General features: G+C 38.2%; 1 protein-coding gene across 1 annotated transcript in view; it reads right to left on the bottom strand.

The window, feature by feature from the left end:
- Rsbn1 (round spermatid basic protein 1) overlaps window positions 1-11,936 on the bottom strand; it is a 51,207-nt gene that overhangs the window by 13,314 nt on the left and 25,957 nt on the right. The window lies entirely within an intron of this gene.

Genomic DNA, 11,936 nt, shown 5'->3' with positions numbered 1-11,936 from the left:
GCAGTAAAACTGACAGGGTAAAGGGAGAAAACTTCATGTCCACTATATGTTCCTCAGCTTAACCTTCACTTTAAGATGGATATCAAGCTATGGCACAACTCTTAAATTTACCTAATTCAAATATCACAATACTAACAGTGCCCAAATTACAAACAGTTCAAAAATATAGAAGGCTAACTGATGTGACATGAATAAAAATAAAGTGCCTCTTCCTGTTTGAAAAGAGAAAGAAAGAAAATGTAAAGGGAAGATGGAGGGAAGAAAGACAGAAGGGAGAACATGAGTATAACAAAGTTTATTTTCATCCACACAGAAAAGCTTCTTGCCTTACTAGGACCTTCACACCTTATAAGGTTCACACTTTTATGAGTACTAATACTGTCTTCAAGTAACAGCCAAATTGTTAGATTTTTAGTGGAATAGCCATTATCAAGTTAAACAAACGTGCTATAAAATTCAAGTACTAGATTTTGAGGCTGTAATGTTTAGTCTATGTGGAAACTCTAACTAAGAATACCTAGATAAAGGCCCTGGAAAACCACGCCCTTCCCACTTTCATCCCTTTACTTACACTGAAGTAGGCCTCTGGCTTTCCTTTACATATGTTTATTTCTGAGTCTCAGCCCCCTTCTTGTTTTCAATTTTGTCTAAATCTAGCTTAGACCTCAAGGTTTACCCTCACTGGTATTCTATCCTAATCCTTGCACCAGCTACCTACAAGCCCCAAGCATGAAACATTCAAACCATCAGTTCTACCTCTGAACATTCCCAATCAGGAGCCAACAAGCTCCTCATCCCTTAAGCCCAACTCCTACCAGCTTGCCACTAAATGTACCCAGACATCCACATACTTCAGCAGTATCTATCTCTAGTTCCTGTGTTTATCAATTCACCTCACTTTTTGACTTTTCATGTCACTGCAACCCCAAAACAAGTGAGTAATGACATCCTGCAGATGAATCAGAAATGTTCTCTAGTCATCTGTTGTCTTAGTTTTCTTCCAGGCACCTTCCTCTAGTTGCAGAGTTGGCTTATTTCTCATTCAACATATTATCTATGGGTGTTTTAAATTATAATGTGAATTTTTACATGTACCCTGCTACATTCTGTATCTAATTCTCTAAATGAAAATAGTCCCTCAGAGTCCAATCTGTAAGTACAGCTTCTCTCAGTCAGGCTGTAGACATTCCAATGCAGTGCCTAGAACACAAGCACATTTTCTTCTAAGCTTTCTTTCTACTCCAAAACTTGTTTATTGTTGTGATACTTTTGTATTTGCTTCACAAGCAATGCTAATCATTTTCTCAATTCCCTTATTAGGAATTTATAAGCCTTTTCCTCGTCCCTTAAATAACAAATTTTACCCCTCTAAGTAGTGCCTTAATGTAAGAAATAATCATTTCTTATCTAATTGCAAAAAATCTCGAAATCACAGTCCTTAACATGAGGGTTCCCCATGAGCCATCTTACACAGTGCCTGAGGATCTCCAAGGGAAAACACGTACGTCATCATTCAACTTTCCTGTTCTAAATGCTTCATATTTCCATTAAGCTCAAACTCTTATGGCTGGTCTGAACTATTATTCCAAAAGAACTATATGATTTGCCACATTTTAACACACACACTTTAATCTTTGTTTGCTTCCAATTTTCGCATGTTGTTATTGTTGGCCATTATAATTTTAACTGAACTATCGAGGTAAGTAAATAGGTCAATGAGAAGACAGATCTAAACGGGTTTCCATGTAAAGAAATCAAGTCTATGAAAATCACAGGTCTTAGGCAAATTGGATTTGAAGTTATAACTAGATTAAAATAATAGTAACAATATGGGTTTGGGAATATAGCTCAGAGGTAAGAGCATTTGACTGGCGTATGTGAGATCCTGGGTTCAATCACAGTATTTAACAAAAAATTAAAGACATTTCAAACTCCTTGCCAGACATATCCTACACATCCTCCATCAGGGTCTATCCAGGGGAGTCTGCCTGGTCCTCCCCTCACTGACCCCTCAGCAAGCCCCAATACCTAGACCTGGTCGCATATCCAATACTCCAGCCTAGTCTGGCCACCCTTACTTACTGGGCTCTCAGCCTCCAGGTTCTGATCAGGACACAATCCCCCAGTCCCTTCATAGGATATATTCAAATCTGTCTGCCCATCAGATCCTGCACATCTTGTACCAGGGTCTTGCCAGGTAAATATCCACCTGATCCTCCCTTCTATACACTTTTTCCAAACCCCAGATTTACCCCCAAATCCAGACTTGGACCAGAACACACACCCTGGATGCCCCCCAAACCCTTTTGTGCACATGACTTCATCCCACCTAAGCCACACCCAACCTTTAGGACCAACCTGACCTATATATCCTATGTTCTGCTCCAAACTGCTCTGGTCCTATCACAGAACAAAAGAAATCCACGTGCTCAAATCTCACAGCAAAAATACAAACAATATGAAAGATCAAGACAGTATTCCTTCCCTCCCACCAAAATCTACCAGTCCTGTAGAAATGTTTAACAATGAAAATTTCTTAGATGAACACCAGGACACAGAATTTAAAAGACCAATTTTAAACTTAAAAAAATTCAAGGATTTGGGCTGGAGAGATGGCTCGGCAGTTAAGAACACTGACTGCTCTTCCGGAGGTCCTGGTTCAATTGCCAGCAACCACATGGTGGCTCACAACGATCTATAATGAGATCCCTCTTCTGGTGTGTCTGAAGACAACTACAGTATACTCACATTAAAAAAATAATAAATAAATCTTTTTTGTTTGTTTGCTTTTTTTTTTTTTTTTTTGAGACAGGGTTTCTCTGTGTAGCCCTGGCTATCCTGGAACTCACTTTGTAGACCAGGCTGGCCTCGAACTCAGAAATTCACCTGCCTCTGCCCCCCAAGTGCTGGGATTAAAGGTATGCGCCACCACCAACCAGCTAATAAATCTTAAGAAAAAAAAAATTTTTAAAGGACTTAAAGAAGACAAGAAGAAACAGCTCAATGAACTTGAAAAATAATAATAGATGCCTAAGTGATGCCCAAGAAAACACAATATTGTGCTCAGAACACTAGCTGGAACAATAATAAGCCAAGAGAATGAAACTAAAGGGAGACAAACAGAAAAGGAAAGGAATCTATCCCTGTTTGCAGATGACAAGATAGCAGGCATAAGAGACCCTAAAATTTCTACCAGAAAATTTCTAGAAATAATTGATCATTTCAGCAATGTGGCAGGAATCAACCACAAAAATTAATCAACCTTCAAAAATTAATAGCTCTTCTATATGCCAATAACAAACATACAGAGGAAAAGATCATGGCCCCACTCCTATTCACAACAGCCTCAAGGAAATGAAAATATCTAGGAATAAATCTAACCAAGGATGTACAGGACCTACACAGTGTAAACTCTAAACCTGTGAAGGAAAAGTAGAGAAAGATACAAGAAAATGGAAAGATACTCCATGCTCATGGGTTGGTAAAATTAATACTGTGAAAATGCACATCTTATCAAGAGCCATTCACAGGTTCAAAACAATCCCATCAAAATCCCCATCTCATTCTTCACAAAACTTGAAATACTCCTAAAATTAAATGGAATCACAAAGGACTCTGGATAACCAAAACAATCTTAAGCAAAGAGAACAAAGCTGGAGAGCTTACTATTCCACAGCACAGTACCAGCACAAAGAATAAAACAATGGAATAAAACAAAAGACCCAAACATGAGGACATAGATCTACAGTCATCTGGTAACTAAACAACATTGCCAAAAACTTATATTGGAGAAAAGACAACATCTTCAATAAATGGTGTTGGGAATACTAGATGTGGGCGAATTAAGTTAGATCTGTATCTATCAGCTTGCACAAAACTAGCTTCAAATGAATCAAAGACCTAAATATGAAGAAGCCTGAAGTACCAACACTGCTATAAGAAAATACAGGCAGAACCTACAGGATATAGGTATAAGGAAGAACTTTCTAAATTGGATATGATTTGCCCAGAAACTGAGACCAACAAGTAACAAATAGGACCTCTACATAGCTTCTGCATAGCTAAAGAAACAATCGAATGAAGAAGAGCCTTACAGAATGGGAAAGTATGTTGCCAGCTGAACTAAGAAAATAAAATAGAATAAAAACAAAAGATCCGGGGCTAGAGAGATGGCTCATTGGTTAAGAGCATTGACTGCTCTTCCAGAGGTCCTGAGTTCAGTTCCCAGCAACCACATGGGGGCTCACAACCATTTGTAATGGTATCCTATGCCCTCTTCTGGTGTGTCTGAAGACAGCAACAATGTACTCGTAACATTAAATGAATAAATAAATCTTTAAAAAAAATAAATAAATAAAAGACCCATTTAAAAAGTGGCCTTGGGATCTATGAACTGAGTTCTTAAAAGAATAAAAACAGCTTTTAAAAAATCTCAAAAAAATGTTCATTGTCCCTAATAGTTAGGAAAATGCAAATCAAAACAACTTTGAGACATTTTCTTACCCAAGTCAGCATGGCAAACATCAACATAACAACCATCAACAAATGCTGGGGAGAATGTGAGGAAGAGGGAACCCTCATTCATTGTTGGTGGGACTGCAAACTGGCAGCCACTCTAGAAGTCAGTTTGGAGAATATGCAAAAACTAAAATTGAATCTATCATATGACCTAGCTATAACACTCCTTGTTATACACCTAAAGGACTAGACATCCTATACCACAGATAATTGCTCATACACACTCACTGTCACTCTGTTCACAATGGTTAAGAATGGAAACTATTTAAACGTCCCTCCACTGATGAATGGATAATGCAAATGTGGTACATACACACTATGGAACACTCTTCAGCTGTAAAGAAAAGTGGAATTCTAAATCATGAAATTTGTAGGTAAATGGACAGAACTAGAACAGGTATCGTGAATGAGGTAACCCAAACCCAGAAAGAGTCTCTCTTCTGTGGTTCCTAGCTCCAAATGTTCAGATATGCATAGTCTGAGTAAGAATGGCCCCTATAGGCTCATATACTTGAATGATCGGCCATCAGGGACTAGCACTACTTAGGAGGGCCAGAGTGTCTGTGTGTGTCTTTCTGTCTGTCTGACTGTCTGTCTCTATCTCTCTGTCTGCTTATCTATCTCTCTATCTCTCTCTCTCTCTCTCTCCCTCTCTCTCCCTCTCTCTCTCTCCCTCCCTCCCTCTCTCTCTCTCTCTCCCTCCCTCCCTCTCTCTCTCTCTCTCTCTCTCTCTCTCCTTCCCTCCCCCCTCTTCCTCTCCACCCCTCCCCCACCCCTCCCTGCACCTCAAGATGGAGACTAAGAACTCTCAACAACTTCTCCAGCACAATGAATGCCTACATGCTTCCATGCTCCCCACCATGGTAAGAATAAACTTCTGAAACTATAAGCAAGTCATGCTTTTTTTTATAAGAACTGCCATGGTCATAGTGTCTCTTCACAGCAATGGAACACAGACTAAGACACATACATAGCCTCAAGTAACTACAGAAGCCAGGAAAATAAAATTTAGGTTGGAGAGGAGACAACAGAGCTCTGCATAACAAGGTAAAAGTGATCTGAAGGGGAAAAGGGAAAAGGAGTACTTTAATTAGGGACAGGAAGAAAGATAAACACAGATGGAGGGAGATGAGTAAAACAGCAGTAAGGGTATCTGGAAAACTCATAAGGCATTATTGTCTATCTGCCTAAAACCACATAGAATACACATGTGCTGGGCTGGTGAGATGGCTCAGCAGGTAAAAGTACTGATTGCTCTTCCAAAGGTCCTGAGTTCAAATCCCAGCACCTACATGGTGGTTTACAGTCACCCATAATGAGATCTGATGCCTTCTTCTGTGGTATCTGAAGACAGCTACAGTGTACTTATAATAAATAAATAATAAATAAATCTTTATAAAAAAAAAGAATACACATGTGCTAATATAGTATGATAATGTAACATAATATTAATATATATTATACTAGTATACTAATATATGTTTACATATATAATTTAAATTAAAATTTCCATCTGGGCTGGCGATGCTGCTTCCAAGAGCCATAAACTATGTAACAAAACCCCAAATATCATGCAAGACCCCTTCTGAATTGCTGGTCAGTGCTGTCTAAAAGATTCCTAAAATATTATAGGGTATCTTGTTGCCCTTAGTTGCCTTCCAGAGATAGAAGATAAATTCTTATGGCTGGACACCATGTACTCTAGGCATAGGTCCTAGAGAATCAGAGATACACCTTACCTGAAAGACTCCTTCATGTTACCAGAAGGCCATGGAAGATTCCAAGGAGGGAAAGCAACAAACAGTCCTACCCAGTTATGATACCTATGAATTACAACAACCAGTATGGCCCAATATCCATAAGAGTACAATATTGGCACACATATCTTGTCAGTAACCATCAACTGTAGGCTTAGATTTCTTAAAACTTATTTTTAATAAGGGTTTTTAAATGTTTTGACACCCCCCCTTTTAGCCCATCATCCAAAGATAGGGGAAAAAATATGGTAAGTAGGACAAGGAGATGTGGACCTGTTTAGAAGTAAAGTAGCTCCTTGGGATGATTTCAATCTCCATTTGTCAGGATACCAGTAGTTCAGTTCAGTAGTGTCAGGATAACAAACACAAATCAGCAGCAGTAGCATGATCCAGCAAAAACTGCCAGGCCTCCACCACCAAATGGCATGAGTCACTGGGAGCAACCAGGACCAGCCAGGCCCCCAGAAGTTCTCTGTTGTGCCTCTCAATGAACTGAAGATCAGCAAAGATGAAGACAGATAGAAGACCAACAAAGCATTGCAAAGCTAGCTATGCAAGGGCCCCATCATTGTCCACTGAGTCCTATTTATACTTTCTCCAAACATCACATCCTCCCACAGATCTTGCCTTGGCAAAATACCATTGAGTCAGGCTTACCACATAAGTCTGCATCAGCAAAACACCATGTGAGACTGTATTACCTCACATATCCAGAAACTTCCTTCCACTTCAATCAACTCTCTAGTTGGAATTAAGGCCTGTTCAAAAAGAGGAAAATCATGTCTCATACTAGACACCTAGCCAACTTTATGGGGCTAATGAAAGCATGGATCATGGAGGAGAATCTACAATAACCACTTTACTAAACCAGCATAATCCCTAAAGGCATTCTAAATATCCTTATTCTTATTCTTATAAAGAATAAATCTTGTTCCTCGTCAAAGAAATGTCTCCACAACAGATGAAGAACATTATAGAAAACCATAACCAATTAAAATGATAGCAAGTGACAATGTGGTATTCAGCTCCAACTTATACATCAACAATACAACTCCTGCACTTAAGGCTCAGGGATCATAGCAGAAGGAGGGAAGGAAAGAACTGGAAGTTTGCTGTGATAATGTGCCTCATAGAAATGTCAGAGAAGCTAAACCTATGAGATATTACCAACATGGCTACCTAGCTAAGACCTGAACAAAGACAACACTAATAGGCTAACATGAAAGAAGGGAATCTAAACCCTACACCAGAGAACTACAGGCAACAAAGAATACTGACAACAGAAGAAAACGACTTTCCCAGGGAAGAACCCCAAATTGGTTACCCAATACCAAATAGTCAAACCTGAAATCATACACACACACACACACACACACACACACACACACACACACACACACACAACAGTATGAACTAACCAGGTTGCATTTATATATTTAAGAACGTGTGTGTGCACGCAAGAGTATTTATATGTAAAACACAGGCCACAAATTTAAGAGACAGCAAAAGGAATACTTAGGAAGTATTGGAGGAAGTAAAGAGAAGGGGGAAATGATGTAATTATATTTTAACTGCAAAAACGTTTAAATAAAAGTATTCATATCTCATGTTATTATTTAAGGTTTAAGATAATTACAAAATAGAGGTAAATATTTAAAAAAGAGTATGAAGAGATGAATCAGTGATTAAGAGCACTAGCTGTTTTTCCAGAGGATCCATATTTGATTCCTAGCACCCACATGGCAGGTTACAACTCTCCATAACTCTTTGTAATGGGGATGTTACACCCATTTCCAGCCTATGCAGGCATCAGGCACAAATAATGGCTCACAAATATTCATACAGATAAAATCACTGGTATTATCTAAGTCTAATTTTAAAGTTACTAAGACTATATAAAAAACTATAGAGAAACAAAGGTCCAAAAATTAAAAGGTTACGAATATTTGAGCAAAGACAAGTAAATAAACTGTCAAACTAAAAAACAGCTGAGATGAGAGGACCACAAAGTGAAAGAGGAAAAAAGAGAGCAACTTAGCCATAGAGAAGACAACTACAATAAGTTAAGAATAACATTTCACGGGCAGTGGTGGCACATGCCTTTAATCCCAGCACTTGGGAGGCAGAGGCAGGTGGATTTCTGAGTTCGAGACCAGCCTGGTCTACACGGTGAGTTCAAGGACAGCCAGGGGTTACACAGAGAAATCCTGTCTTGAAAAAACAAAAAACAAACAAACAAAAATAACATTTCAAATAACAGTCAAGAATATTAAGCTTGAGAAAAGAAGAAAAGTTAAGAATGCAACTTACCAAAACACTGGTTAAAAAGTTAACAAATGGTTGATAAGGAAAGAAACATAAGCTGTTAATTTAGACCAAATGCTGGCATCTCTAACAGACCAGACCCAGGACTGCCAAATTGGACTGGAAAACCTCCACCCATTCTTTTCTCTCACACAGAATGGCAGTACGATGTGAGATAGAGGCAGATACTACGCAGTCTTTGTATTAAAAGTTTATATACCCCAATTTAAATAGAGGCAGTATGGTCCTAAAATACAATGCAGTCCTTAGTAGAAAAAAGTTTACCAGCTGGGCATATAGTGAATGCTTTTAGTTCCAAACACTAAAGACAGAAGCAGATAAGATCTCTGAGCAAGGTCAGCCTGCTCTACAGAGTAAGTTCTAAGACAGCCAGGGCTACAAAGAAAAACTCTGACTCAAAAAGCAAAAAGTTTACCTACCCCAAATTAAAGCACTCATAGGAGAAAACAGGCAACATGTTTAAATATAAAGTCTACCATTCACTGCAATGTATCTGCAATACAACATGCCTCATGTAAATACTTGTTGAATTTATGTATGTTATGGGTAGAAACACAGTAATCAATCATTATACTCTGGCAAAGAAAGAGAAAAAAGAAGAGCTATTGATCATCACTGTCACTTGCATTAAAACTTCTAATAAATGTAAATTTTTGTTAGTTATTTAAAAAATTAATAACACAAGCCAGACTGTGAACAGCATTTACAAGCACAGTAACATGTACCAACTGAGTGAATTTGATGCCAAAAAGCAAACCACTAATTATTCCTAAGTATTCTGTCTTCCTTCTTTTTAGTGAGACTTTCCTGGGCATATGGCCAGTGAGCTAGGATCCCTGGCAACTAAGTGTACCCTGTGATTAAGTTATAGCCAATAGGACGGCAAATCAAAAATGCAATTTTCCTAAGGAACCATCTTGCCTTTCATTTCCTCTTTCTTTGCTAGCAGAACCCTGAGTGCTATAAAGCCAGGCGCATCCAAGCATACAATAAGGAAGGAATGGCCAAACTTAAAGACAGAAGGAACTAGGATCCTGGTAAAGCAATGGTGCTAAACTTTGGACTATCATAGAAGGAAAACATCCTTTCCTAGTCACCATATGTGCATTCTCTGTTATAGTCATTTTAGTGGCACAGATGACACTGGCATATTATAGCCTGACCTGGACTTAAGGGGGGAAAAGAAAACTATAAAAGAAAAATAATCTACCACTACACTACAACCAAAAGAGAATAATTATGGTGATTAGATACTTGCAAACCAGACAAGTCAGGAGAAGTACAAGTTAAAAGTATATTTTGAATATTGATAAAAGATCCAAAGAGAACACAACAGTCATCAAATACTTTGAGGCCTGTCTGTCCCCCAAAGGATGCTGAAAAAGCTCCGTCTTAGTGTGGTGTGGCTGAGGAGATAATCAGGACACTGGGTCTCACACCTCATACAGAGAGTACCATAGTCACAGGAAGTTGACACAGGACACAGAATGCTCCTAAGGGACTGTTAAAAATGAGCTGGTACCTCTTCTGAACCCTTCTGCCACATGGGCACTGATCATACTCACCCAGAATGGAGCCAGATGTATGCCAGTGACATGCTCTTGAATCCCCAGAACAATGAACTAAAACCTTTTGTCTTTATAATGTACCTGGCCTTTGCCAGTTTGTGATAGCAACAGAAAACAGACTAAGAACTTTAAGGAAGTAGGTTTATATAACCTTCAACAAAGAATAAGAATTATAGGGGCTGGAGAGATGGCTCAGTAGTTAAAAGCACCAACTGCTCTTCTGAAAGTCCTGAGTTCAAATCCCAGCAACCACATAGTGGCTCACAACCATCCATAACAAGATCAGATGCCCTCTTCTGGAGAGTCTGAAGACAGCTACATTGTATACATATAATAAATAAATAAAATCTTAAAAAAAAATAATAAAAAGCCCAAACCATTCATTTACTATAAATTTATGTTATGTTCCAAGACTGCACTCAACATAGATACAGCAAACCAAACCTATTCCTGACTTCTTATAGTCTAGTGGAAAAGACATAAACTAATCTAAAACATTTCATTGTAAACTGTGAGGTCTTCAGAATAAAAAAATGGGACACTACAATACAGAGTATAGAATGTCCTTTAAAGTAACAGTAAGCTAAAATCTGAGAACAAGTTTAAAGAGGGAAAAAAAAATATAAGAACTACTAGCACTAGCTCTGAGTTTGAGGCCAGCCTGGTCTACAGAGTGAGTTCAAGGACAGCCGGGGATACATAGAGAAACCCTATCTCGAATGGAAGGAAGGAAGGGAAGAAGGAAAGAAGGAAGGAAGAGTCCGATATTCTAACTCCCTGGCAAAATGTAATGGCTCTTAACTATAGAAATTAAAAGCCCCAGAGAAAAAACACTGATAGTTAGAGCCTTACCCACAATGCTATGGATTCCTTACTGAGTCACAAACTGGTAAGTCCCACCTATGTGACTGCAGAGTTTCTGACCACTTTTGTGGTAACTCATGTTTAAATATGAACATAACACCCGATCACTTTGGAAAAAAAAAAAACCTATAATATAATAAAACACTAAGAAAAACAGAATTTGTAGAAACAAAACAGAAAAGAAAATCTGATTAACTTAATAATTAAAATAATTTCATCCATGACAGAGTAACAAAATTATTTTAAAAGCAACAGCAAACAAGAATGAAACTTATTAAATTCAACCCATTTTAGCTAAAATTCATATATAGTAGAAAAGGGAAACAGTAGAACAAAAAGAAAAATATATAATTAAAAAAATGGAAAAAAGTAGAGGACCAACCTGAGCCAAGAGATTAAAAACAGCCACAGCAATATAACAAACTTAAAATATACCCACTTAAAAAAGGAAATTAAGACAAAAAAAGTTGCTCCAAGGGTAAAGGCATTTGCCACCAGGCCTAATGTTGAGTTCAATGCCCAGGACTCATATTCAGTAGAAGAAAAATAATCTCTAAATTGTCCTTTGACCTACACATGTGCATGCTATGTATATATGTAACCAATGTAATGAAAATGAGATTAAAAAATTAAGTAAATTAGACCATCAGTTGGGAGAACTAACATACAAAAAGATTTTCTGAAGGAAAAGAAGAAGAGGAGGAGGAGGAAGAGCAATGAAAACTGCGGGAAGGAAATAGCAAAGAGTTAAAGCTAGAAATGTAGCTCAGTGGTAGAACTTACCTAACATGCCTAAGAATCTGGATTCAGTCCCCAGCAAGAAAGAAAAAAAGGGGGTGGGTAAGGGTGAGAGAAGAGAGAGGCAAAAAGAGGAGAGGTGACTGGGAAGATAAGGAAGGGGAAA

The sequence above is a fragment of the Mastomys coucha genome, unplaced genomic scaffold (assembly GCF_008632895.1).
Source record: "Mastomys coucha isolate ucsf_1 unplaced genomic scaffold, UCSF_Mcou_1 pScaffold16, whole genome shotgun sequence".
NCBI classification, from domain to species: Eukaryota; Metazoa; Chordata; class Mammalia; order Rodentia; family Muridae; genus Mastomys; species Mastomys coucha.
The sequence above is the reverse complement of the archived record's forward strand: the minus strand, read 5'-3'. Positions and strand labels throughout refer to the sequence as shown.